Raw genomic sequence first — 27,174 nt, 5'->3', positions numbered from 1 at the left:
GGATTTTCGGGAACTTGTTCTCATGTCTTGTCATTCTAGATCCGCGGATTCTTAACTCGGTGCAGCCATCCTCTTTGTTGTGACGATCACCGCAAGTTTGGGCCAAGGGATATTCTGGAATTCACTCTTTCAGTCCTTAGCATCTGCTCTGTGCATCCGATCCAGCCAAGGATCTATCAACCTCCATTGTCCAAGTGTGTCCGGTCTTAGGAGAATCGTATCAAGTGGAATCAGAGCCACACACTTGTCAAAGGCGGTATTATCTATCTTGTCTTTTTAAATTCCTTCTTCTCTTTCTTTCTTCTGTATTTTCCAGATCTATTTAAAAAAAAGAAAGAGAAAACTAACGTGTAGGAGCTGTTGAAACAAAATTCTTTTCTACCTATCTTTTCTGGGGATCGATTGATTTTGAGTTTGGTCTTGAGTGCTACATCTAGTTTTCATATAAGTTCCGATTAGAACCGAGAGAGATCTCTTGTGTGATAGTGAGACTATTGCGAGTCTGAGGAGGAATTTCGAAACTAATGTGTTTGTTCTTTTTGCGAGTTACCAATTTATATATCATTGGGTCCTTATTCGGATTCAGGCGGAGACTGGGACTACTACACCTTTCGTGACGGAAACCATATTCGTTGGATAATCTGGAAGAGATTGACGTTAAGCTTACCCAAATCACCGAGTTGATGAAGCGCATGAACCAACGAATGGATCGGTTAGAAGGGCAGCCACGGCAGCCTGATGGAGAACAAGATGGTCACCGGAACCAGGAGGAACCAGAACAGTTGAGGAACGATCGAAATCATGAAGAGGTCCTAGACAACCCCTTATATGATGATGGTCACACGTCAGGAGCAAGCCGGCCCAGGCAACAGTATGACCGAGGTACACGACGAGGTCGTGGAGATCAGTTCCGCATGCAGGAACCACGCAGACAAAACCATAACCGACATAACTCAGAAGTTGACAACCAAGATCCACCATACCGACGAAATGATCAGAGCGATCCAGACCGTGACTGAGGCCAACCTGATAACGACCTCGCCGGGATGAAATTCTGAATACCACCATTTTACGGGAAGAATGACCGTGATGCCTTCCTAGAATGGGAAAAGAAGATTGAGCTGGTTTTCGGGTGTCGAAATTTCTCCGAGCAAAAGAAGATGAATTTGGCCGCAACTGAGTTCCACGGCTATGCGGTTGACTTGTGGGACCAGGTGGTGACTAACCAAAGGAGAAACGGGTTCCGACCTATTCCTACTTGGGATGAGATGGCGGCTCCAATGAGAGACAGGTTTGTTCCAGCGCATTATAACCGGGACCTGCACACTAGACTCCGACGGTTGACTCAGGGAACAAAGACCATAGAGGATTACTTCCAAGAAATAGAACGGCTTATGCTAAAGGCCGATGTGGACGAGATGATAGACGCGACCATGGCCCGATTTCTAAGTGGTCTAAAACCGGGATCTAAAAGACCGAATGGAACTACAGGAGTACGCGAGCGTACCTGAGATGTTGCATAAGGCCATATTGGTGGAACAACAGCTCAAGAGGAAGGGAACCTCTCGGCCAACCTATGGAACCAACTCCTGGCCGAACTACCGAGAAGACAAGACCACTTATCCAGCCCGGTCCGATACGCGACCTAAGCCAGAAACCAAGCTAAGTTCCTCCACAGCTGACTACCGAGGAAGAGCCAAGGCTACACCAGCCAGGACGCGAGACATCGAGTGATTTAAGTGCCGAGGTAAAGGACATTATGCGAATAAGTGTCCTCACCAGCGTGCCATGTTGATTCTTGATTCAGGTGAGATCGTGTCTAAGGGAGAAGAAGACACTGGGCCTGTATATGATGATGAAGACGCTGAGGAATATGAGGCCGAGGGAGAACTATTAGTTGCAAGACGAGTTCTACTAGCCCAGGAACCGGTCAAAGGGGAAGACCAAAGGGAGAACCTGTTCCACACGTGGTGCCTTGTGATGGGCAAGGTCTATAGTCTTATTATCGATGGTGGGAGCTGTACGAATGTTGCTAGCACCACTATGTCTAGAGACACGCAAGCACCCTCAGCCCTACAGCCTCCGTTGGTTAAACAATCAAAGACAGTTGAAGGTGACCAAACAGGTGACGATACCCTTGTCCATTGGCTGATATGAAGACCAGGTTGTTTGCGACGTCTTACCAATGGAAGCAGGACATATCCTTTTAGGCCGTCCATGGCATTTTGATAAGAAGGCCATCTATGACGGATTCTCCAACAAATACATGTTTGAGCACCATGGCCGAAACATCACCCTGGCGCCTTTTTCACCGTGAGATGTGTACCTAGATCAAATAAAACTTGAGAAAAGCAGCACCAAGGGAAGAGTGTTATGAGTGAGCCCCCAAACACCACCACCAAAAATGAGAGTCTGAGAGAACCCCCAGCAAAGACCTTTGAGAGAACACCCGTGAGCAAGGAGACCCTTTTCATAAGACCTTGTGAGCTTAAGCACGCAGTGCACACCAAACAATCTCTGGTTTTACTCATGTTTAAATCTGTTTTGGCTAGCTTAACTGACCCCCTAACGGATTTTCCGAGCAGTGTCTTACCCCTTTTGCAGGAATTTAAGGACGTTTTTCTGGATGAGAGCCCCAGTGGTTTACCACCTATACGCGGGATCGAGCACCATATAGATTTTGTTCTCGGTGCTTGATATGTTCATAATTTGCATCATTTAGGTTGCATAATTCATTCCAAATCATGTTTTATTCCATGCATTTTAGGTCCTTAGGGTTTGTTTTAGAACTTAGGAGATGCATTAGGTCCCAATGAGTCTTTGCATGTTTTGAGTGTTTATCAGGTGTATTTGGAGCTGAAAAGATGAATCCAGGAGGTGGAATGGTGATCAAGGCTTGAAAAACGGTGAAATTGGGTCTTTGGAGGTTATCGGCCATTCTCGCGCACCAGGAAGGTTTTTTCGGCCAAAACGCGTACCGCAGGTGGATTTTATCGGCCATTCTCACGTACCGCGAGTGGACTGTATCGGCCAAAATCTCCGGGTGCAGACACGTTTCCGAAATCGCCCGTCCGGGGAACCATCCGGTTCGATTCAGTTGGCGGGTGCTTCATCACAGTTGGAGAGGATTGGATCATGGTTCCATAGCAAGTGGAATCATGGAATTCGGACGTGTGAGCAGAGAGTTAAGCTCGTTGCAAGAAACCCCTGTCTCGCTGCTGTTTTGGACCAAGCCGATGAGCTCTGAAGAATGCGAAGGACGGTGCACTTCCAGGCCGATTCAGTTTCCGGGGCCTTCATGAGAATCAGAGATATTTGAGTCCTCTTTCCATAACGATGAGTCCTCTTTCCAGAACGACCGAGATCATTCAATTCGGAGCTATGAGCAGGAAGATACGGTCTCCGGAATGGACACATGTCTAGACGCTTCTCTCTGATCGTGTAAATGCACTGCGAAGATAAGCCCTCCAGGAAGTCTTCCACTTCCCAAGCACCAAAGCTTCCTTCACCAAAGTTGAAGATATATGAGTCCTCTGTCTTTTGAAACCGGAAGCACACAATTCGGACAGGTATCTCAGAAGTTACACTCTCCGGAATGCGAAGTGGCCCAAACAGCCCTGAATGATGCGAGCTAAGTGAAACATGCCGCGATGGAATGCCACGGTCCACACTTGGCCGTGGCACTTATTTGCTACCCTTCGGCGTTTGACACGATCTTCATGCCACGGTCTACACTTGACCGTGGCAAAGTAACATTTGGCCGGAAAGGATTTTACAAGCATTCGGCACTTGACACGGTTTGAATGCCACGGTCTAGAACATGACCGTGGCAACATTTTACACACCTTCGGCGATTGACACGGTCTAGGACTTGACCGTGGCAATATTTTACAAACTTTCGGCGTTTGACACGACCACCTGCCACAGGTATTGAACCAGACTTGCTAGACCGTGGCACCAAGATTCATCCAAGAACACGCGAACAAGGCTTTGACACGGTCACTTGCCACGGCCTGACCAAGAACATGCTGTACTGTGGCAAACTCATCTTTTACCCACCAAGGCCGGGTCAGTACCCGGTTTGTTCCAGGCTGACCCGGTTCGTTTAAGGCCTCTATAAATAGTTTTTAGACATAACTTGGAGAGAACCTTTTATCCATTTTTAGTCTCTTTTCCCTTTTTGTGAAAGACCACTTGTTACACTTTGCTTTTGAGCTTAATATCGATTTGAAGAGTCTTTTTTCATCTTGTTTTATCATTTCTTATCATCAAATCACACTTCTAATCATTATTAACAACACATCTTGCAAAGGATCTAGTGTGTTGATCATGATTAGTGAGTAATCTCATATTAAGGTCTTAGATATGTAGATTAGGGTGCTTAAGTGGTAGATTAGTGAGCTTAGGGGTTAGATCATGCATATTCCTTTCTCTACAACCTGTTCTCTATACTAGATTCATGCAAATCATATGTGGTCTAGATTCTGTGCATTTCATGCACCAAAAGTGTTTGATGAAATGCCTTAACCAAGGTTGTTAGAGGTTTAAGTGTTATTCATCATGGGAATGATTGTCTATATGCTTAAATGACAGATTAAACTGATTCTTAATGCTTGTTAACTCATGTTTCACTGATGATGATTGGGTTAGAAACTGTTTTAGCATAGGAGTTAATACCTTCATGAGAGGATTAACTTAATTAAAGATGTTTATGTTGAATGGTTTGCTTGATCATATGATTCATTAGCTCATTAGTTTATCACTGAAGGCACCCTAATCCACTATCATGTCTAAGACCTTTCTCATCATCATACATACATTCTCATCACTTGTCATTTGTTTAGTTCTTTGTTTGATCACTTCTTTAGTCATTAATCTTGTTTTAAGTTTTGTAGTTCTCATTACTTAATCAAAACCACACTTGTTTGCTTGAATTAAGAACCTGATCACATAGTTTAGTGTCTAACACCACATCTGGATTGATAAACCCCTTGTACTACAAGACAGGGGATTGATAACCTCTACAAAGAGCCTTGAAAACTCTTAGTTATCAATTGGCGCCGTCGCCAAATTGTTGTTTGTTTAGCATTAAGCTCTGATCTGTTCTTGAGATCAAGTGCTTACTTTCTTGTTTTTACTGATTACTTTGAAGTTCTGTTTGTGATTTCAGGTGTATGAACACCAGGTCTAGATCAAGAAGCTGTGGTCCACCTTTCCCTCTCAACGACAACATCAATCTTTTGGTACCAAGGAGGAGAAGGGACAGACGTGGAAGACAGATTGATCAGGCTGATATGGAAGAACAAAGAGAGCATGTGGTCGATATAGAACAGCCGGTTCAGGAGCAACATGCTCAGGGTAATGGAGCTGGTAATGGAGTTGGTCAAGGGTTAAATCAGGGTAATGTTCATCAGGAACAGGTGCATCACCAACAAGCTTATGTCCACCAGGGACAAGCTCAACCTCATCAACAAAGGCATCAGGCCAATGTACAGCAAAGGCAACAGGTGCACCACCAACATCAGCCCTTCCAACACCAACAAAGAAGATATGAGCAACCCCAAGTCTATGTTGGAGAGAATGACAGGGCCAATGCTCATCAGTATGGAGCTGGAATTCAGGCACCACCTGTGCAAAACAACAACTTTGAAATGAAGGCATCCTTGTTGAATATGGTCCAGAACTCAAAGTTCCATGGATTAGCAATGGAAGACCCCTTGGAACACTTGGATCAATTTGATAAAGTGTGTGACCTGACTAAGATTAATGGAGTTTCAGAATACAGCTTCAAGCTAAGACTATTTCCATTCAGTCTTGGTGACAAAGCTTACCATTGGGAAAATAATCTTCCAAGAGGCTCCATTCAAACCTGGGAGCAATGCAAGCAAGCTTTCTTATCTAAGTTCTTCTCCACCTCAAGAACTGCTAAACTAAGGAATCAAATCTCTAGCTTCACTCAGCACAGCAATGAGAGTTTTGGTGAAGCATATGAGAGATTCAGGAGCTACACAAACCAATGCCCACACCATGGGTTTAGTGAGGCTTCCCTTCTCAGCACACTATATAGAGGAGCTCTTCCCAAGATTAGAAACCAGCTAGATACTGCTTCGAATGGGAACTTTCTGGGAAAGGAGATACATGCTGCTTTAGAGCTAGTGGAGAACATAGCATTGAGCAATGATACTTATGGTGAAGACTATGACAGATCAAATAGATCTGAAGGTTCAAGCTCAGAACAGAGGCTCACTACAAAAGTTAAGGAATTGAGAAGTGAATTGGACAAGCTGAAATTCACCACTCAGAAGCCAATGCATTTTGTTGGAGAGTATGAGGAACCTTCTCAAATCTTTGAGAACATAAGTGAAGAAGGTCTTACCCAAGAGGAGCTTAACTACATTGGGAATCAGAGGTTCCAGAGATATCAGTATGGTAATGCCAATCCAAATCTTTCTTACAGGAACACCAATGTAGCTAACCCACAAGATCAAGTCTATCCCAATTCTCAAGCTCCACAGAACTTTGTTCCCAAGAACAACTTTCAAGGGTCATTTCAACCCAAGAATCAGTTTGCTCAGAATCAGGGTTTTGGTCAGCAACAACAACCATTTCAAGGTACTGGTTTCAATTCACAGCAGCAAAAGGCACCACCAGGGTTTGGTCCACCACAGTTCCAGCATCAAGCACCGTTTCAACAACAGTTTCAGCCACCAATGGTTCAGCAGCAGCCACAGATGGGCTCAGATATGGTGGGTATTCTGCAACAACTACTTCAGGGTCAACAGATCTTTGCAAGCCAGAATGCAGCCATGCAACAGAAAATCAAGGAACTGAAGTAAAACCAGGTATCAAACTCAAGGAAGATACGGTCTCCGGAATGGACACATGTCTAGACGCTTCTCTCTGATCGTGTAAATGCACTGCGAAGATGAGCCCTCCAGGAAGTCTTCCACTTCCCAAGCACCAAAGCTTCCTTCACCAAAGTTGAAGATATATGAGTCCTCTGTCTTTTGAAACCGGAAGAACACAATTCGGACAGGTATCTCAGAAGTTACACTCTCCGGAATGCGAAGTGGTCCAAACAGCCCTGAATGATGCGAGCTAAGTGAAACATGCCGTGATGGAATGCCACGGTCCACACTTGGCCGTGGCACTTATTTGCAACCCTTCAGCGTTTGACACGATCTTCATGCCACGGTCTACACTTGACCGTGGCAAAGTAACATTTGGCCGGGAAGAATTTTACAAGCATTCTGCACTTGACACGGTTTGAATGCCACGCTCTAGAACTTGACCGTGGCAACATTTTACACACCTTCGGCGATTGACACGGTCTGAATGCCACGGTCTAGAACTTGACCGTGGCAACATTTTACAAACTTTCGGCGTTTGACACGACTACCTGCCACGGGTATTGAACCAGACTTGCAAGACCGTGGCACCAAGATTCATCCAAGAACACGCGAACAAGGCTTTGACACGATCACTTGCCACGGCCTGACCAAGAACATGCTGTACCGTGGCAAACTCATCTTTTACCCACCAAGGCCGGGTCAGTACCCAGTTTTTTCCGGGCTGACCCGGTTTGTTTAAGGCCTCTATAAATAGTTTTTAGACATAATTTGGAGAGAACCTTTTATCCATTTTTAGTCTCTTTTCCCTTTTTGTGAAAGACCACTTGTTACACTTTGCTTTTGAGCTTAATATCGATTTGAAGAGTCTTTTTTCATCTTGTTTTATCATTTCTTATCATCAAATCACACTTCTAATCATGATTAACAACACATCTTGCAAAGGATCTAGTGTGTTGATCATGATTAGTGAGTAATCTCATATTAAGCTCTTAGATATGTAGATTAGGGTGCTTAAGTGGTAGATTAGTGAGCTTAGGGGTTAGATCATGCATATTCCATTCTCTACAACCTGTTCTCTATGCTAGATCCATGCAAATTATATGTGGTCTAGATTCTGGGTATTTCATGCACCAAAAGTGTTTGATGAAATGCCTGAACCAAGGTTGTTAGAGGTTTAAGTGTTATTCATCATGGGAATGATTGTCTATATGCGTAAATGACAGATTAAACTGATTCTTAATGCTTGTTAACTCATGTTTCACTGATGATGATTGGGTTAGAAACTGTATTAGCATAGGAGTTAATACCTTCATGAGAGGATTAACTTAATTAAAGATGTTTATGTTGAATGGTTTGCTTGATCATATGATTCATTAGCTCATTATTTTATCACTGAAGGCACCCTAATCCACTATCATGTCTAAGACCTTTCTCATCATCAGACATACATTCTCAACACTTGTCATTTGTTTAGTTCTTTGTTTGATCACTTCTTTAGTCATTAATCTTGTTTTAAGTTTGTAGTTCTCATTAGTTAATCAAAACCACACTTGTTTGCTTGAATTAAGAACCTGATCACATAGTTTAGTGTCTAACACCACATCTGGATTGATAAACCCCTTGTACTACAAGACAGGGGATTAATAACCTCTACAAAGAGCCTTGAAAACTCTTAGTTATCAATTGGCGCCGTTGCCAAATTGTGGTTTGTTTAGCATTAAGCTCTGATCTGTTCTTGAGATCAAGTGCTTACTTTCTTGTTTTTACTGATTACTTTCAAGTTCTGTTTGTGATTTCAGGTGTATGAACACCAGGTCTAGATCAAGAAGCTGTGGTCCAACTTTCCCTCTCAACGACAACATCAATCTTTTGGTACCTGATATATTCATAAATTGCATCATTAGGTGTACATATTTTAGTCCAAATCATGTCTTATCTCATGCATTTTAGGTCTTTAAGCATTGTTTTAGGACTTAGGAGATTACATTAGGTCCAAGAGAGTTTTGCATGTTTTGGAGTGTTAAACAGGTGCTTTTGGAGCCAATTTGGAGTGGAGGATGTGATTCAGATGAAGAAATGGAGTTGGAATGATCAAAAATGGTAAAAAGGAGCAATTTTGGGTTTCTCGGCAAAATGCTGTACTGAAAGTCGAAGATCCTCGGCCAAAATCCTTCCCGCGGGTAGCTTTCTCGGCCAAAAACACGTACCGCGGTCAAGTCTCTCGGCCAAAAATCCCGGGTGCAGATACATTTCCGAAATTGCGTCACCGGAAGATCTTGCCGGCCGATTCAGCTGTCGGAGTCTTCATAAAAGTTGGAGATAACTGAGTCAAGAGTTCAGAACAGTTGGAACCAAAGCATTTGGCCCACGGATCTGAAAGATATGGTAATCGGAAGACAGACCTCTCTCGCATCCATTCCGGAGCAATCCGATACTCCTGAATGATCGCCTGTCCGGGGAATCTTCCGGTCCGATTCAGTTGTCGGGGGCTTCATCAAAGTTGGAGACGATTGGATCCTGGTTCCATAGCAAGTGGAATAATGGAATTCGGACGCGTGAGCAGAAAGTTGAGCTCGTCGGAAGAAACCCCTGTCTCGCTGCCGTCTTGGACCGACCCGATGAGCTCCGAAGAATGCGAAGGACGGCGCACTTCCAGGCAGATTCAGTTTCCGGGGTCTTCATAAGAATCAGAGATATTTGAGTCCTCTTTCCAGAACGTCCAAGATCATCCAATTCAAATGTATGAGCAAGAATTTAACGTCTCCGGAATGGACACATGTCTAGACGCCTTTCTCTGATCGTGTAAATGCATTGCGAAGATGAGCCCTCCAGGAAGCCTTCCACTTCCCAAGCGCCGATAGTTTCTTCACCAAAGATTGAGCTGAACGAGTTATCTTTCTCATGGAACTGGTTTCAGGTCATTTGGAGTTACGAGCTGAAAGTTACACTGAACAGAAGAGAAGCTGCTCAATTCGGGTTTTAAGAGATGCAACTGTAAGCTAAGTGCTGTGTCCTACCTCGGCGTGAATACCTCGGCATGTATGCCGAGGAGGCATGTTTACGAAGCCTTGGGACTATACCTCGAGGTAGGACTTCGGCCTTTCAACACCGAGGCTCCCTTGATCACCAAAATGATCCCCAAACGACTAAGTGTTGAAGCAGACCTTGGTGTGAACCCTTCAGCATGCTATGCCGAGCTCCTATGTTACACAAACCTCGGGTACCAGGCACCTCGGCATGTATGCCGAGGTCCTCATCTCTCCAACCCAGATCACAAACAAATCCTCTTCACGTTTCAAAGCTTTAACCGGATCAAATGCCAAGTCTCATGCATGTTCTTCAAGTGTTCATCAAAGTTTCAACCCAGCACATGACCCCCTGGTGTATGGCCCTCGGTGTGAGACTTCTTCAGATGGCGAGGGGTGGCTCCAGCAACCCAGAAAGGGCGGGTCAGTACCCAGTTTGTCCTGGGCTGACCCGGCCCACACCCTTTTATATAAATAGTTTTTAGAGACTAAAACCCTAGTTATGCTTTATCTTATCCTCTAATCTGCCTCTTTTTGTTTACTCTCTGCTTCTTAGTGTAAAAACGAGTTTGATCAAGAGATATCTAGCAGATTTAATCATCTTAAAGCTGTTTCTTATCATCTAATCATCTCATCTCTGCTTCTAATCATGATTAACACCACCTCTTGCAAAGGAAATGGTGTGTTAATCATGATTAGTGAGTAGTTATCTCTTAAGCTTCTAGGTGTGTAGATTAGGGTGCTTAGATGATCGGTTTATGATGTTTAGGTTCTAGATTCTCATCTCCTTTCCTTAGTTAGCTGCTCTTAATGCTAGATCTTTGCACATCACTCTGATCTAGACCTTAGTCATTTCTCCACCCACAAGGTGTTTGATGAAATGTCTGAATGAGCTAAGCTAAGGGTTTATGCCTTTTTCATCATGGGAATGATTTGTTAAATGCATGAATGACATATTAGAACTGTTTCTTAATGCTCACTGATTCATATTTCACAAATGATGATTTGGTTTGAAAGTGGATTAGTGTAGAGATTAATGCCTTCATGAGAGGATTAGTCTAGATTTGAGTTCTAAGTTAATTGGTTTTGAGATCATGTGATTGCTTGTTGCTGCTTTCTGTGTAAGATTCGGTCTCCTTGAAATAGAAACCGTTTGGTCATTATTAGACTTGATACTTTATGCTTGTTGATTGCTTGATCTTGCTTAAGGTGAATTAATCTTGATTAAGTGATTTACAAAGAGTTTATTGTCATGGGAATGAATTAATCTGCTTTTGAAGTCTAGACTAAAGAGTAACTTGCATTGCATTATTGTTCTTAGCATCATGAATAAATCTCTAAAGCACCCTAATCAATGATCACATCTAGAGGTTTAGCTTTCTCTTTGTTTTGAATCTGAGTCTTTGTTTTGTTGTCTTGTTGCTTGTTCTTAAATTACTGCTTGTTTTTTTGTTTACTTTATATTTTAGATCACCTTGTTACCAACTCATCCGCTTGTTAGACTTGAATTAAGATAGCTCCTCATAGTTCTAGTGTCTAGAATCTCTCCATTTGGATTGATACCTCAAGTGCTACAATGACATGAGTAGTTGAGGAATTGATCAAGGATTGAAAAATTCCTGCTATCAATTTGGCGCCGTTGCCAATTGGAGAGTTCATTCTAGCATTAGAACTTTGGATCTTCTTGAGATCAAGTCATTGTTTTCTTTTGTTTTACTAAGCTTTTATTTTCACCATGTTAATGTATATCACTAAGAGCATGCATCTCTTTGAGATGATGAATTTTCTCTTTTTCATTGTTACTAACTTGTCTTCCTTGATTCTCTTGAGCTTTGAAAGGTACCAAATTCACAAGAAGAGAAATGGAAAGACACGTTCTATTGAGCTGTTGGAGATGGACGTCCACAAGAGCATTATTCCAGTCCCAAAACCGCAACAACAGCCACAACCTCCAGCACTGACCCAAACTCCAAAGAAAACGCCAACAGTTGGAAGCTGTGACACTCCTTGTAGTCATGGAAAGAGGTATGGCATCCACCCTCCTCCAATTGAAGCTGCGGCCTATGAGATCAAAGCAAGCTTGGTTAAGTTGATTCAAGAAACTAAGTTCTTGGGGTCTGGTATGGAGAATCCATATGATCATTTGGACTGCTTTGAGAGGTTGTGTGACACATTTAGGACTGGAGGAGTGCCCCACGACAGTATCAAGCTCATCTTGTTTCCATTTTCACTTGGAGAAAAGGCAAGCAAATGGGAGAGAGCATTACCATCCCACTTGGTAAATTCTTGGTATGATTGCAAGATGATCTTCCTCCAAAGGTTTTATCCCATACAAAGGACTATCCAAGCTAGGAAAGACATCTTGGGCTTCAAACAAAGAATCCATGAGACCTTTGATGAAGCATGGGAGAGACTTAAAGGCTACACTAGAGATTGTCCCCATCATGGGTTCCAACAAGAAGCTATTCTTAGTATCTTCTATTGGGGAGTTGATAGAGAGCATAAATGGACATTGGATGCAGCTAGCAATGGGCGTTTTGCGACTCTTACCATAGAACAAGGAGAGTTACTTGTTGAGAATTTGGCCAAGAGCAATGAAAGATACAAAGAGCTTGATACTGAATATTGTCAAGATGGTAAAACTGAGGTGGAGCTTCGTTTTCAGCAAGAGTCTGTTCCACAAGAGCAAGCTGCTTCAAAGACTCAAGAAATGGAGCTGAACAGCATGTTCCAACAACTTCTGAAGGGACAAGATGAGCTCACAACAACAGTAAAGCGTTCATACAATGATCTCCACAACAAAATAGAGAGTTTAACCTCTCAAGTGAATCACATGGAGAGCAAAGATCATGAAGCTGCTGTAAAGGAGATAGAACGTGTACTCTTTTGTCCACAAGAAGACATTGCTTTTAGAGGTCTTTCTTCACAAGACAATGAGGACATTGAGCAACTCAGTGGAGAGGTGACCCTTGGAACTGAAGTTTTCGCTATAAAAGACATCCATGGAGCTTCTAGAGACAAAGTTCGGATTACTGCTGAAGAAAAGGCCGAACAACAGCTTCAGAAAGAAGAAAAAGCTATTGAACCGCCAGCTTATGTGTCTGTAAGTCTCTGTGATGAGTTTCAAAACTTTGAGATGACGTATGTGGGGACTTGTGGAATGAAAGAGAAGGATCAGCCGTTTGCTGCTTGTGAGAAAAAGAAAGAACACCAAGGAGAGCTTGATCTTGAGTTCATTGATGGTGAGAAGTTCTTTAGTGATGATGAGGATTGCTTGGAATCTCCACCTCCTACACCAGGTGAGAAAGAGATCAGCAGCAACAAAAGCAATGGTTCAGAGTCCCAAGACAAGCGCCCAACAAGCATTAAACCATTCACTCTTGGGTCTTCTTCTTCTCAAGTCTTAGCTCTCACTCCATGGAAGTTTGATGGTGGAGCTGTGGAATACAAAGTTAAAGGCAATGTGAGATCAAGACCATTTGCCGAAGTCAGAGCTATCCTCACACAAGAACTCATAGACAAGGGATCTGGTGGTGTCCAAGAGCTGATGAACAAGGACCTCATGCTTGAATTCATGGACATGACAAGGAGCATCAAAGCTCCTCCTCTCCCTCATTAAGAAAGGTTTTACAAAGTCAAACTTAGTGACTTTAAACAAAGTGCTCTTGGGAGACACCCCAAGCTTATCCTTGTATATAGTCTTTTTAATCTTTTCTTTAGTATTTTCAGAACGTTTTGATGGGTTTTCTAAGTGATCTCAGATTCTAGAAAGCGTTCTTGCTCAATGGTTTGAAGGAACAAGTGCAGAGAGGAGCTTAAAGGTGGCGGCCTTATGATTCAAAGGAGCAGTGAACCCGACACCTCGGCCAAGCACCTCGAGATGATCATTACCGAGGTCTCATGTTTGATCTTCACGGAATAAAGTGCAGTGAGAAGCCTTGGAGAGCCAAAGCCGAGGTGTTCTTGAGCTAATACCGAGGTGCCCTTGCCACTTACACAGAAACTTGTCCACCTCGGTATAGAAGCCTCGGCATGGCTAGGCAGAGGGGTCCCTGAACGAGCATGAACAAAAAGGGACGCTTGAGAGACTTGAGTCCAAGCAGAGGGTTCAAAGCACCAGCATCCTCCTCCATGTCCAATGCCTCCATTCTATCATGAACAAGTCTGGTAACTCTCCAAACTCATGGTACATATGCATCTAGTTCTTAATTTTTCATTTTGCATTTTTCTTGCTTTTTCCTTTCACTTCTCTCTTATGCTTTTATAACACAGAGGACTGTGTTATTTAAGTGTGGGGGAGGAGTTTAGTGTTTACTAATCATGTTTTCTTTGATCTTATTTTCCACTTTGAGTCTTGAGTCTCACGTAGTTGCATCTAATCAGAAAATTTTCACAAAAAAATGTTCATTCTAGTTGCATTCACATTTTTAGGATCGAGTCTAGTTGCATCATATAGGTTGCATCTTGCTGGGAGTAATGATAGGTTTTCTAGAGAGTACATCACTTTGAAAACTTGAACTGAATATGCTTGTGAATCTTTTTCTGTGCTTGCAAAGTCTGAAACGATTTGAATCTAAGAAGCAAGTTTGAATTGAACTCAACTCTAGCTAAGTGATAACCCTGAACTTGAAATGTAAATATCTTTTGATGCATTGCTTGAATAGGCTTGTGGATACCGACATACATACTTGAGCTAGAATCGTTGCTTTTACCACCCTCCTTCCTTAGCTCAAGCAGCTGAATCCGCATCATGGATCAGTTCCCTCACCTTGAACCCATCTTTCTTTCGAGCCAATGTTCGTGTGTGAATTGTAAGGCCACCTTGGACTGAACTTGGCATTGAGTGATATGTTCCAACATCAAGGAACCAAGAGTATTGGTGAGAAATAAGTGTGGGGGAAAAGATCTATTGGTGAGTGGAAAAAGGTGAGCTGAGTGGAAAAGAGAGTGTGGAGATAGCTAGGGGAAAAGTGAGAGTGGAAATAGCTAGGGGAATGAATGAAAATGAATTAAGTCTTGGATGTGAAAAGATAAGCTCTGAAATGAAAAGAAGCCAAAGGCTCAAGTGTCTAAAAGAGGCTATATGCTATGAAAGAAAAGAGCTGTGTGAATAAGTGAAAACCAAGGCTTGAAAATGAAAGAAAAAGGCGAGTCCCCTAGTGAAAAGAAAACGATTGTGAAGAGTGAGGATTCTGAGAGGGTGAGCAAGTGAGAAACGCTTTGAGTGGAGTGTGGGGTGTGATGAGTCTTGCCCTTGTATGCATCGGTTGCTTTTTACCTTTAGCATTCTGCCGAAGTTTGGTCGTTCATAGAGAGATCCTTGTTGCATTGCACCCGCTTGAATATTGATGAGATCATTTTTATCTCATGACCTTACCCTAGCCAAGCCAGCCTATTTGAACATTGCATCATTTGATTCACCTGATAAAAGCTTATTGAATGTGAAAGAGTTGAGAGAGAGGAGAACTTGTGGAGATTCCTTGTTGAGTTGATATATATCTGAGTATGGCTTTGCATTGCATAATTGAGCATGAACTTGAATTCTCATTGTGATCACTTCTCTCTAAAAGGAAATATGAACTCCCAATGCATTCAACCTCTCTCTCTCATTTGTTCTTTTTGCTTGAGGACAAGCAAAGGATAAGTGTGGGGGAGTTGATATATTCATAAATTGCATCATTAGGTGTACATATTTTAGTCCAAATCATGTCTTATCTCATGCATTTTAGGTCTTTAAGCATTGTTTTAGGACTTAGGAGATTACATTAGGTCCAAGAGAGTTTTGCATGTTTTGGAGTGTTAAACAGGTGCTTTTGGAGCCAATTTGGAGTGGAGGATGTGATTCAGATGTAGAAATGGAGTTGGAATGATCAAAAATGGTAAAAAGGAGCAATTTTGGGTTTCTCGGCAAAATGCTGTACTGAAAGTCGAAGATCCTCGGCCAAAATCCTTCCCGCGGGTAGCTTTCTCGGCCAAAAACACGTACCGCGGTCAAGTCTCTCGGCCAAAAATCCCGGGTGCAGATACATTTCCGAAATCGCGTCACCGGAAGATCTTGCCGGCCGATTCAGCTGTCGGAGTCTTCATAAAAGTTGGAGATTACTGAGTCAAGAGTTCAGAACAGTTGGAATCAAAGCATTTGGACCACGGATCTGAAAGATATGGTAATCGGAAGACAGACCTCTCTCGCATCCATTCTGGAGCAATCCGATACTCCTGAATGATCGCCTGTCCGGGGAACCTTCCGGTCCGATTCCGTTGTCGGGGGCTTCATCAAAGTTGGAGACGATTGGATCCTGGTTCCATAGCAAGTGGAATAATGGAATTCGGACGCGTGAGCAGAAAGTTGAGCTCGTCGGAAGAAACCCCTGTCTCGCTGCCGTCTTGGACCGACCCGATGAGCTCCGAAGAATGCGAAGGACGGCGCACTTCCAGGCAGATTCAGTTTCCGGGGTCTTCATAAGAATCAGAGATGTTTGAGTCCTCTTTCCATAACGTCCAAGATCATCCAATTCAAATGTATGAGCAAGAATTTAACGTCTCCGGAATGGACACATGTCTAGACGCCTTTCTCTGATCGTGTAAATGCATTGCGAAGATGAGCCCTCCAGGAAGCCTTCCACTTCCCAAGCGCCGATAGTTTCTTCACCAAAGATTGAGCTGAATGAGTTATCTTTCTCATGGAACTGGTTTCAGGTCATTTGGAGTTACGAGCTGAAAGTTACACGGAACAGAAGAGAAGCTGCTCAATTCGGGTTTTAAGAGATGCAACTGTAAGCTAAGTGCTGTGTCCTACCTCGGCGTGAATACCTCGGCATGTATGCCCAGGAGGCATGTTTACGAAGCCTTGGGACTATACCTCGAGGTAGGACTTCGGCCTTTCAACACCGAGGCTCCCTTGATCACCAAAATGATCCCCAAACGACTAAGTGTTGAAGCAGACCTTGGTGTGAACCCTTCAGCATGCTATGCCGAGCTCCTATGTTACACAAACCTCGGGTACCAGGCACCTCGGCATGTATGCCGAGGTCCTCATCTCTCCAACCCAGATCACAAACAAATCCTCTTCACGTTTCAAAGCTTTAACCGGATCAAATGCCAAGTCTCATGCATGTTCTTCAAGTGTTCATCAAAGTTTCAACCCAGCACATGACCCCCTGGTGTATGGCCCTCGGTGTGAGACTTCTTCAGATGGCGAGGGGTGGCTCCAGCAACCCAGAAAGGGCGGGTCAGTACCCAGTTTGTCCTGGGCTGACCCGGCCCACACCCTTTTATATAAATAGTTTTTAGAGACTAAAACCCTAGTTATGCTTTATCTTATCCTCTAATCTGCCTCTTTTTGTTTACTCTCTGCTTCTTAGTGTAAAAACGAGTTTGATCAAGAGATATCTAGCAGATTTAATCATCTTAAAGCTGTTTCTTATCATCTAATCATCTCATCTCTGCTTCTAATCATGATTAACACCACCTCTTGCAAAGGAAATGGTGTGTTAATCATGATTAGTGAGTAGTTATCTTTTAAGCTTCTAGGTGTGTAGATTAGGGTGCTTAGATGATCGGTTTATGATGTTTAGGTTCTAGATTCTCATCTCCTTTCCTTAGTTAGCTGCTCTTAATGCTAGATCTTTGCACATCACTCTGATCTAGACCTTAGTCATTTCTCCACCCACAAGGTGTTTGATGAAATGTCTGAATGAGCTAAGCTAAGGGTTTATGCCTTTTCATCATGAGAATGATTTGTTAAATGCATGAATGACATATTAGAACTGTTTCTTAATGCTCACTGATTCATATTTCACAAATGATGATTTGGTTTGAAAGTGGATTAGTGTAGAGATTAATGCCTTCATGAGAGGATTAGTCTAAATTTGAGTTCTAAGTTAATTGGTTTTGAGATCATGTGATTGCTTGTTGCTGCTTTCTGTGTAAGATTCGGTCTCCTTGAAATAGAAACCGTTTGGTCATTATTAGACTTGATACTTTATGCTTGTTGATTGCTTGATCTTGCTTAAGGTGAATTAATCTTGATTAAGTGATTTACAAAGAGTTTATTGTCATGGGAATGAATTAATCTGCTTTTGAAGTCTAGACTAAAGAGTAACTTGCATTGCATTATTGTTCTTAGCATCATGAATAAATCTCTAAAGCACCCTAATCAATGATCACATCTAGAGGTTTAGCTTTCTCTTTGTTTTGAATCTGAGTCTTTGTTTTGTTGTCTTGTTGCTTGTTCTTAAATTACTGCTTGTTTTTTTGTTTACTTTATATTTTAGATCACCTTGTTACCAACTCATCCGCTTGTTAGACTTGGATTAAGATAGCTCATCATAGTTCTAGTGTCTAGAATCTCTCCATTTGGATTGATACCTCAAGTGCTACAATGACATGAGTAGTTGAGGAATTGATCAAGGATTGAAAAATTCCTGCTATCAGTACCAAGGAGGAGAAGGGACAGACGTGGAAGACAGATTGATCAGGCTGATATGGAAGAACAAAGAGAGCATGTGGTGGCTATAGAACAACCGGTTCAGGAGCAACAAGCTCAGGGTAATGGAGCTGGTAATGGAGTTGGTCAAGGGTTAAATCAGGGTAATGTTCATAAGGAACAGGTGCATCACCAACAAGCTTATGTCCACCAGGGACAAGCTCAACCTCATCAACAAAGGCATCAGGCCAATGTATATCAAAGACAACAGGTGCACCACCAACATCAGCCCTTCCAACACCAACAAAGAAGATATGAGCAACCCCAAGTCTATGTTGGAGAGAATGACAGGGCCAATGCTCATCAGTATGGAGCTGGAATTCAGGCACCACCTGTGCAAAACAACAACTTTGAAATGAAGGCATCTTTGTTGAATATGGTCCAGAACTCAAAGTTCCATGGATTAGCAATGGAAGACCCCTTGGAACACTTGGATCAATTTGATAAAGTGTGTGACCTGACTAAGATTAATGGAGTTTCAGAATACAGCTTCAAGCTAAGACTATTTCCATTCAGTCTTGCTGACAAAGCTCACCACTGGGAAAATAATCTTCCAAGAGGCTCCAACAAACCTGGGAGCAATGCAAGCAAGCTTTCTTATCTACCTCAAGAACTGCTAAACTAAGGAATCAAATCTCTAGCTTCACTCAGCACAGCAATGAGAGTTTTGATGAAGCATATGAGAGATTCAGGAGCTACACAAACCAATGCCCACACCATGGGTTTAGTGAGGCTTCCCTACTCAGCACACTATATAGAGGAGCTCTTCCCATGATTAGAAACCAGCTAGATACTGCTTCGAATGGGAACTTTCTGGGAAAGGAGATACATGGTGCTTTAGACCTAGTGGAAAACTTAGCATTGAGCAATGATACTTATGGTGAAGACTATGACAGATCAAATAGATCTGAAGGTTCAAGCTCAGAACAGAGGCTCACTACAGAAGTTAAGGAATTGAGAAGTGAATTGGACAAGCTGAAATTCACCACTCAGAAGCCAATGCATTTTGTTGGAGAGTATGAGGAACCTTCTCAAATCTTTGAGAACATAAGTGAAGAAGGTCTTACCCAAGAGGAGCTTAACTACATTGGGAATCAGAGGTTCCAGAGATATCAGTATGGTAATGCCAATCCAAGCCTTTCTTACAGGAACACCAATGTAACTAACCCACAAGATCAAGTCAATCCCAATTCTCAAGTTCCACAGAACTTTGTTCCCAAGAACAACTTTCAAGGGTCATTTCAACCCAAGAATCAGTTTGCTCAGAATCAGGGTTTTGGTCAGCAACAAAAACCATTTCAAGGTACTGGTTTCAATTCACAGCAGCAAAAGGCACCACCAGGGTTTGGTCCACCACAGTTCCAGCAGCAAGCACCGGTTCAACAACAGTTTCAGCCACCAATGGTTCAGCAGCAGCCACAGATGGGGTCAGATATGGTTGGTATTTTGCAACAACTACTTCGGGGTCAACAGATCTTTGCAAGCCAGAATGCAGCCATGCAACAAGAAATCAAGGAACTGAAACAAAACCTATTGGTGAGCTTTGTCACCAAGACTGAAGGGGAATAATCTGAGCTTAAAACTGTCCTCAGAAACTCCATTTATCTTTGTCAGGTCACACACTTTATCAAATTGATCCAGGTGTTCCAAGGGATCTTCCATTGCCAATCCATGGAACTTTGAGTTCTGAACCATATATGACAAGGATGCCTTCACTTCAAAGTTGTTGTTTTGCACAGGTGGTGCTTGAATTCCAGCTCCATACTGATGAGCATTGGCCCTGTCATTTTCTCCAACATAGACCTGTGGCTGCTCATATCTCCTTTGCTGGTGTTGGTAGAGCTGATGTTGGTGCACCTGTTGTCTTTGCTGGACATTGGCCTGATGCCTCTGCTGATGAGCTGGAGCTTGTCCCTGGTGGACATAAGCTTGTAGTTGATGCACATTACCCTGATGTGGCCCTTGACCAGCTCCATTACCAGCTGCATTACCAGCTCCATTACCCTGAGCCTGTTGCTCCTGAGCCGGTTGCTCCATGTCAACCACATGCTCTCTTTGATCTTCCATATTACCCTGAGCCTGTTGCTCCATGCCTGTCCCTTCTCCTCCTTGGTACAATAATATTAATGTTGTTGTTTAAGGGGAAAGGTGGACCACAGCTTCTTGATTGATAACACCGGATTTTGACCATTTTTATGGATCATTTTAATATCTTTTACAGGTGTTTTTACTCCATTTTCAAAGGTTTTCAAAGGAATTCTATGTTTCCGGATTTTAAAAGCCTTTTCAGGTAATTTGGGATAAAGAGGCACAAAATGGAACAAAAAGACTCTTTTGGATAAATGCAGACCGTCAGAACTCTCATGGAGAGACGAAGACCTTCTCACCGTCTGATCACCCTCAAAATTGGACAACTTATAGAAGAATCAACCAGCTTTCAAATGCACTTGGTTTGGAGACATTCCAACGGTTAGATCTCAAGATATTCCATTAGCCCCGGAGCCACGCGGAGTCGGCCAGCAACTCACGCGACCGCGGCCAACAAGCTATTTGCCGCGGTCAGAAGCTTCCCGACCGCGGCCAACAAGCCAATTGCCGCGGTCACAACACTCCCGACCGCGGCATTCAAGCTCCGACTTAAAGCCCACTTATCTGAAGCCCAAAGTCATTCCCAGCCTCAATTCCGGAACCCTAGAGACCCTGGAGTATTGGAGACTATAAATACATGTCATTTAGGTCGTTTTTAGAGAGAGCTTTTCACACTTTACAGAAACCCTTTTCCTTTAGCCGTTTTTATGAGATTTTTGTAGAAGATTGTTCAAGTCCGAGTTCTTCAATAGAGAAGCTTTCTTTATCTCTTTTCTTTACTGTTTTTCATTACTTTTAATAAAACCAATGATGATGTCGAACTCAGCCATGTCTGAGTAGATCCCGAGTTGGGCTTAGGGTTCCCGAAAGGGGCTCTCATAATCGAGTAAGATATCTAGGTTTATAGATCTGGGATTTCGACCTGTTCTCTGTTTATTCTTGTTCTTATTGCATGTATGCTTGATTGATCACCTAGTATCTGATCTAGATAGTTAGTGTTGCGAAAGTTTTCATTAAGTATCAGCCCTAGAATGAAACAGGCGATTTTTCCGTAGGAGTGGAAACCTACCTGCGGCGAGATCGTGAGTATTGACGAGTCTTGTGCAGCTCTTGCGTTTTCTCCCTTCCAGGGCCAGAGTGGAAACCTACTGGTCAGGGTTGCGAGAAATAGTTGGTTATGATCACGACAGTGACGTAGTCATACTGTCGTACTCTAGCTCTAGAACCCATATATTGTTATCTGTCAATCCCAATCTATCTACCTCAGTGTTAAAACCGATTATGATCCCTTAGAGTTCTAAAAAGCTCAGCGTTTTTAGCCATAGTTTACAATTTCCATCGATTTTAACTTGTTTTCTTAGACCTGCATTTCAGTTTCCGTAGTTCGTTATTTACTTGCTTTATTTACTTTTCATGCGATATTTTACTTGCCTTATTTTTGTTTAGTTCGATATTTTACTTATTCATTTTCATTTCATTCGATTTTCTTTACCTGCTTTTTAGGATAGATTTATTTGCTTTCTTTTGTTTTAGTTTAATTCGCAAGAAAAAAACAACCAACCTTTAAAACCAATTTAGTCTAGACATAAAGTTAAAAAGCGTAGAAAAATACCAGGCACACAAATCTCTGTGGATTCGATCCCTAAATACTACAACTGATTAGCTGTGCACTTGCGGCTTTCATTTGTTTTGTTAAGGGAAAAACATGTTCCCTCACGTAGTTGACACGAGCACGCATCATTGATTTGGACCTGGTGTTCATGCACCTGAAACTCACAAACAGAACTTGAAAGAAATTAGAAAACACAAAAGAAAATGCTTGATCTCAAAAAAATGACACAATCTTAATGCTATCACACTTTGGCAACAGCGCCAATTGATAACTTAGAGTTTTCAAGGCTCTAAATGAGGGGTTATCAATCCCTTATGTCACTTTGCAGTACAAAGGGTATCAATCCATCATGTGTAGACACTAAGATGCAGGATCAGTTCTTAATTCAAGCCAAATGAGTGAGGTTTTTATGATTAATGACAACTAAGAATGGAAAACAAGGATTAAAGCTAATGATCAACTTAAACAAGCAAACAAGTAAGCTAAATGAGATGAGAATGTATGTATGATGATGAGAAAGGTCTTAGACATGATAGTGGATTAGGGTGCCTTCAGTGTTAAACTAGTGAGCTAATGAATCATGTGATCAAGCAAACCATTCAACTTAAACATCATTAATTAAGTCAATCATCTCATGAAGGTATCAACTTCTATGCTAAAACAGTTTCTAACCTAATTAGTGAAACATGAATCAACAAGCATTAAGAACCAGTTTAATCTGTCATTTAAGCATATAAACAACCATTATGATGAATAACACTTAAACCTCTAACAACCTTGGTTCAGGCATTTCATCAAATACATTTGGTGCATGAAATGCCCAGAATCTAGACCACATATGATGTGTATGGATCTAGCATTCAGAACTGGTTGTAGAGAATGGAATATGAATGATCTAACCCCTAAGCTCACTAATCTACCACCTAAGCACCATAATCTACATATCTAAGACCTTAATATGGGGATTACTCACTAATCATGATCAACACACTAGATCCTTTGCAAGATGTGTTGTTAATCATGATTAGAAGTGTGTAAATGAAGATGGAGGTGATAAATTAAGAAGAAGACAGCTTTTAAACACAAGATCTCTCAAACTCTCTTGATTAAAACGCCCAAAATCAGATATTTCTCTTCAAAAGGAGTTTTCTTACACAAAAGAGGCAAGGAGATTATGGAATAAAGCTTAAGTCCTTGGGATAAAACCCTAAAAACTATATATAGGTTTTTAAAAACAAACCGGGTCAGCCCGGAACAAACCGGGTCCTGACCCGGCTTTAGTGGATAAAATGACGAGTGTGCGAGTTGGTCAGGAGCCTCCCAAGTCGCATGCCCAAGTCGCACAGCCAAAGAAGCAGCCTTGTGAGCCTTAAGTCCCTTAATCTCAGCCGCATGCCCATCTAGGTATGTTTTGCGAGTCTTTGTGCGATTCAGTCCTCTTCCTCTTCAACTCGCATGACCAAGACGAAATCTGGGGAGTATATGTGTGCGACTTGGTCCTCCTTTAGTCCCAAGTCATATGCCAAACTCGCACAGCCAAAGAAAGAAGCTTGAACGAGATGAAACCCATGTAAGCTCAGCCGCATTACTCTCTCGGTGTGATTTGCGAACCTTCATGCGGCTAAGTCTTCTTTGCTCCTTAACTCGCACGACCATGTAGCAGGGGCCTTCAGAGATATGTGCGGAGGGGGGGGGGGTTCTCCATCACTCCCAAGTCGCATGCTCAAGTCGGTGTAGATTGCGAGTCTTCATGCGGTTTAGTTCCAAGCTTGGCCAACTCGCATGCTCAAGTCGCACGGTTGTGGACTTAGCATTTTTCTTGCTCGGGAACCTCAGACCTTACCCAGTGACACCTTACTCGCACATCTCAACACGCAGCTCAACTCCCAGGCATTAATCTCCAGGCGTTGCGAGTTAACCAAGTCGCAAGACCATCTCGCAGGCTTCAAGTCTCCTTGGACCACTTCACATTCGTGGGAGAGTAGCTCCCAAGATACTGGTTCAAAAGGTGCGATTCCAACTTCAGTGGATAGTAGACTCAGACATCTTCAACTTTGGTGAAGGGCTCGAGCTCAGGTGACATCGGCAAAGGCTCCGTTCCGCCAGTTCTTTGACGCGCGTTGCTTTGGTCTTTTATCAGCTCCGAGACATGCACTGCTTCCGATCGCCGTAACTTTCAGATCACAACTCCAAATAGTACGATCTCAAGTGTTCTGGACACTAGACTCATTCCTCTTGATTCTTGATGAAGACACCGGAGGTTGAATGATATGTCTATATTTTACATCATTTAGAGTGCATTTTAGAGTCCTCATCATGTGTTTTCCCATGTAAATTGAGTCTTTAAGCATCAAAATAAGATTTAGGGCTTGCATTAGGTCCCAAAGAGTTTTGCATGTTTTGAAGTCTTTATCAGGCGCTTTGGAAGCCATTTGGAGCTTAAGAAGAGGAGCAGAGAAGAAAACGGTGAAGAAATGGTTCAAAAATGGTGAAAACCGCTTGGAGGAATTTCTCGGCCAAAACACGTACCAGCTGGACAGAAACCTCGGTCAAAAAGCTTACCGAACGCTCATTATCGGCCAAAACCCTTACCGATCGACCAATATCGACCAAAGACAAGTATCGGGTGCAAATTGTCACGGGTCAAGTTTTTGGCCGAGGCGAGAAGAATTTTACGACTAAAAAGCTCACCGCGGTACATAGCCCTCGGTCATTTTCCTTACCGCGTGAAGCTTTTCTCGACCAAAACCTGTCCTTGCCCGCGCGTTTCAAAGATCAGCAATCCGGGGAATCTTCCGATCCGAATCAGTTGGCGGGATCTTCATCAAAGTTGGAGAGAATCAAGCAAAGATCCCAGAGCAGTTGGAATCATCCAATTCGGACCAGTGAGGAGAGAGATTCGGCTTCCAGAAGAAGCACCAGCATTGCGCGTACTCAAGAACCGAACAGCGGATTTCAAAGATCTCGACGGACGGAGCCTTTCCGGTCCGAACTAGCCTGCCCGGTCTTCATCAAAGTTTGAGATCTGTGAAAGACCTTCTCAGAACAGTTGGGATCGCTCAATTCGAAGCAGTGTTTCTAAAGATAAAGTTTCCGGAGTTCACATGGGTCCAAAAGCTTATTTTCGGTGATTCCAATGCGGTGCAAAGATGTGAAATCCAGGAAGCCTTCCACTTCCCAAGCTCCGATGGTTTCTTCATCAAAGTTCGAGATTATTGAGTCTTCTTGACTATGGAGCTGGTCCCAGAGCAATTGGAGTCGCGAGTTGAAAGTTACTGCTTCCGGAAGACAATATGGTCGATGCGAGCCTAAATGAGTCGCGATACGCGCTAAGTATTTTCTCAGGCCTCGGCATCATTACCTTGACATTGCTCAAGCCAAGGCTCATATCTTGGGAGTATTTTTGGACTAGACCTCGTGCTGACGCCTTGGCACGTTGGGATCAAGGCATGCACACGTAAGAAATGAAGCTGAAAACGACTAAGTGTTGAACGTGCACCTCGGTGTAATGACCTCGGCGTGCATGCCGGACTCTGTTCTCCCGAACGCCTCGACTACATAGCCCCTCGGCATTTTATGCCGAGGTCCCTTGTCACAAACCCAGAATCAAGAACAAGACGGCTCAAGAACACACACGTGAGGATGGATCAAAGACTAGGGTTCATGCATGTTCTTGACTTGTTCTTCACGAGATCTTCATTCGGATCCTGACTCACGTGCACTCCTCGACACAAAGACCTGGGTTTCACTCTCCGACACACCGTGGCACTCACCCATCAACCCAAGAAGGCGGCTCAGTACCCGGTTTGTTCCGGGCTGACCCGCGACACTTTCCCTTTGCTATAAATACATTTTAGGACCAAAAACCTAATCATCTTATCTCTTATCTGTTTTTAGGTTTAAGAACTTGCCTCTTTTGTGAAACTTGATTAATCTAATCCAATATCTCGTTTTTGCATCAGAATCTTGTTCTTTCTTTATTTCTTTTATCATCCAGCATCAAACTCCTTATCATGACAAGCTACACGTCTTGCAAAGGACTTAGTGAGCTCGCTATGATCAGTGAGTAGTCGTTTAAGCGGCTTTAGATAGGTATATTAGGGTGCTTTCAAGATAGATTAATGGGTTTAGGTGTCTAGTCTTGCATGTTTCATTCTTTAACCGACGAGATCTCTAGGCTGGATCCAAGCACATCACTTGAGGTTCAGATCTGAGGCATATCTCGCATCAAAAGTGTTTGTAGAAATGTCTGAACCACTCGGTTAAGGGTTTAAGAGTCTTTCATCGCGAGAGTGATAGTTTGTTCTCTTAAATGACATTTTTGAACTAAATCTTAATGCTGACTGATTCGTGCTTCTCAAAAGGGATTTTGGTATGAAAGAGGATCAGTTTAGATGTTTAATACTTTCATGAGAAGATTAACATGCCTTGAGTTCAAAGTTAAATGAAATCGCTTGATAAAATGATTAATTAACCCATTAGTTTAGCTTGGAAGCACCCGAGTCAAATATCCTGTCTAAAGCTTCTGCCTTTATCATATTTTATCATCATCCGAACCATTTGCTTGTTATTTGCATCTCCACTTAGTTTGAATCTCATCTTCTGTCTCATTTACATGTTTATTTACTCGTTAAATAGCTTAATTAAAACCCTCATCATTCCATCTTGACTTAAGATTTCAAATAGCATAGATTAGTGTCTCCACTACAAGTTTGGTTTGATAACCCCTTGTACTACAAGGACAGGGGTATTGATAACCTCTTTAAAGAGTGAAAACTTTTAGTTATCAATTGGCGCCGTTGCCAACTTGTGGGAGCATTAGTCTTTTATTCGTTCTTAAGATCAAGACTTTACTTTCTTTTGTTTTACTAACTCTTTTGCAAGTTCTTGTTTTGATTGCAGGTGCATGAAAACCAGGTCTCGTAGCACAGAACCGCCTTTACCGTACGACAATAACATCAACAGGATTGAGAGGCGAGCTCACGAGAGAGAAAGGCACTTTGAAATACTTGGAATGGCAGAACAGCAAAGGATCGAGCAACAGGCTCAGGAAGCCGAGCACAAGGCTCAGGCTAATTAGGCACAGGCAGGAAGAAATGAACAACAAGCCTA

General features: G+C 42.7%; 3 non-coding genes across 3 annotated transcripts; all 3 read right to left on the bottom strand.

Moving 5' to 3' along the window:
• Window positions 1-5,927: 5,927 nt before the first annotated feature.
• LOC112083595 lies at window positions 5,928-6,034 on the bottom strand. Its single transcript, XR_002897731.1, has one exon. It is a non-coding gene; the product is annotated as a small nucleolar RNA R71 (small nucleolar RNA).
• Window positions 6,035-12,222: 6,188 nt separating this feature from the next.
• On the bottom strand, window positions 12,223-12,328 carry LOC112083670. The gene has a single exon (XR_002897806.1). It is a non-coding gene; the product is annotated as a small nucleolar RNA R71 (small nucleolar RNA).
• A 6,652-nt stretch (window positions 12,329-18,980) lies between these two features.
• Window positions 18,981-19,087, bottom strand: LOC112083601. Its single transcript, XR_002897737.1, has one exon. It is a non-coding gene; the product is annotated as a small nucleolar RNA R71 (small nucleolar RNA).
• Between the last annotated feature and the right edge of the window lie 8,087 nt (window positions 19,088-27,174).

Source organism: Eutrema salsugineum, unplaced genomic scaffold (genome assembly GCF_000478725.1).
Source record: "Eutrema salsugineum unplaced genomic scaffold, Eutsalg1_0 scaffold_6, whole genome shotgun sequence".
Classification (NCBI taxonomy): domain Eukaryota; kingdom Viridiplantae; phylum Streptophyta; class Magnoliopsida; order Brassicales; family Brassicaceae; genus Eutrema; species Eutrema salsugineum.
This window is presented reverse-complemented; position numbering and strand designations above follow the sequence as displayed.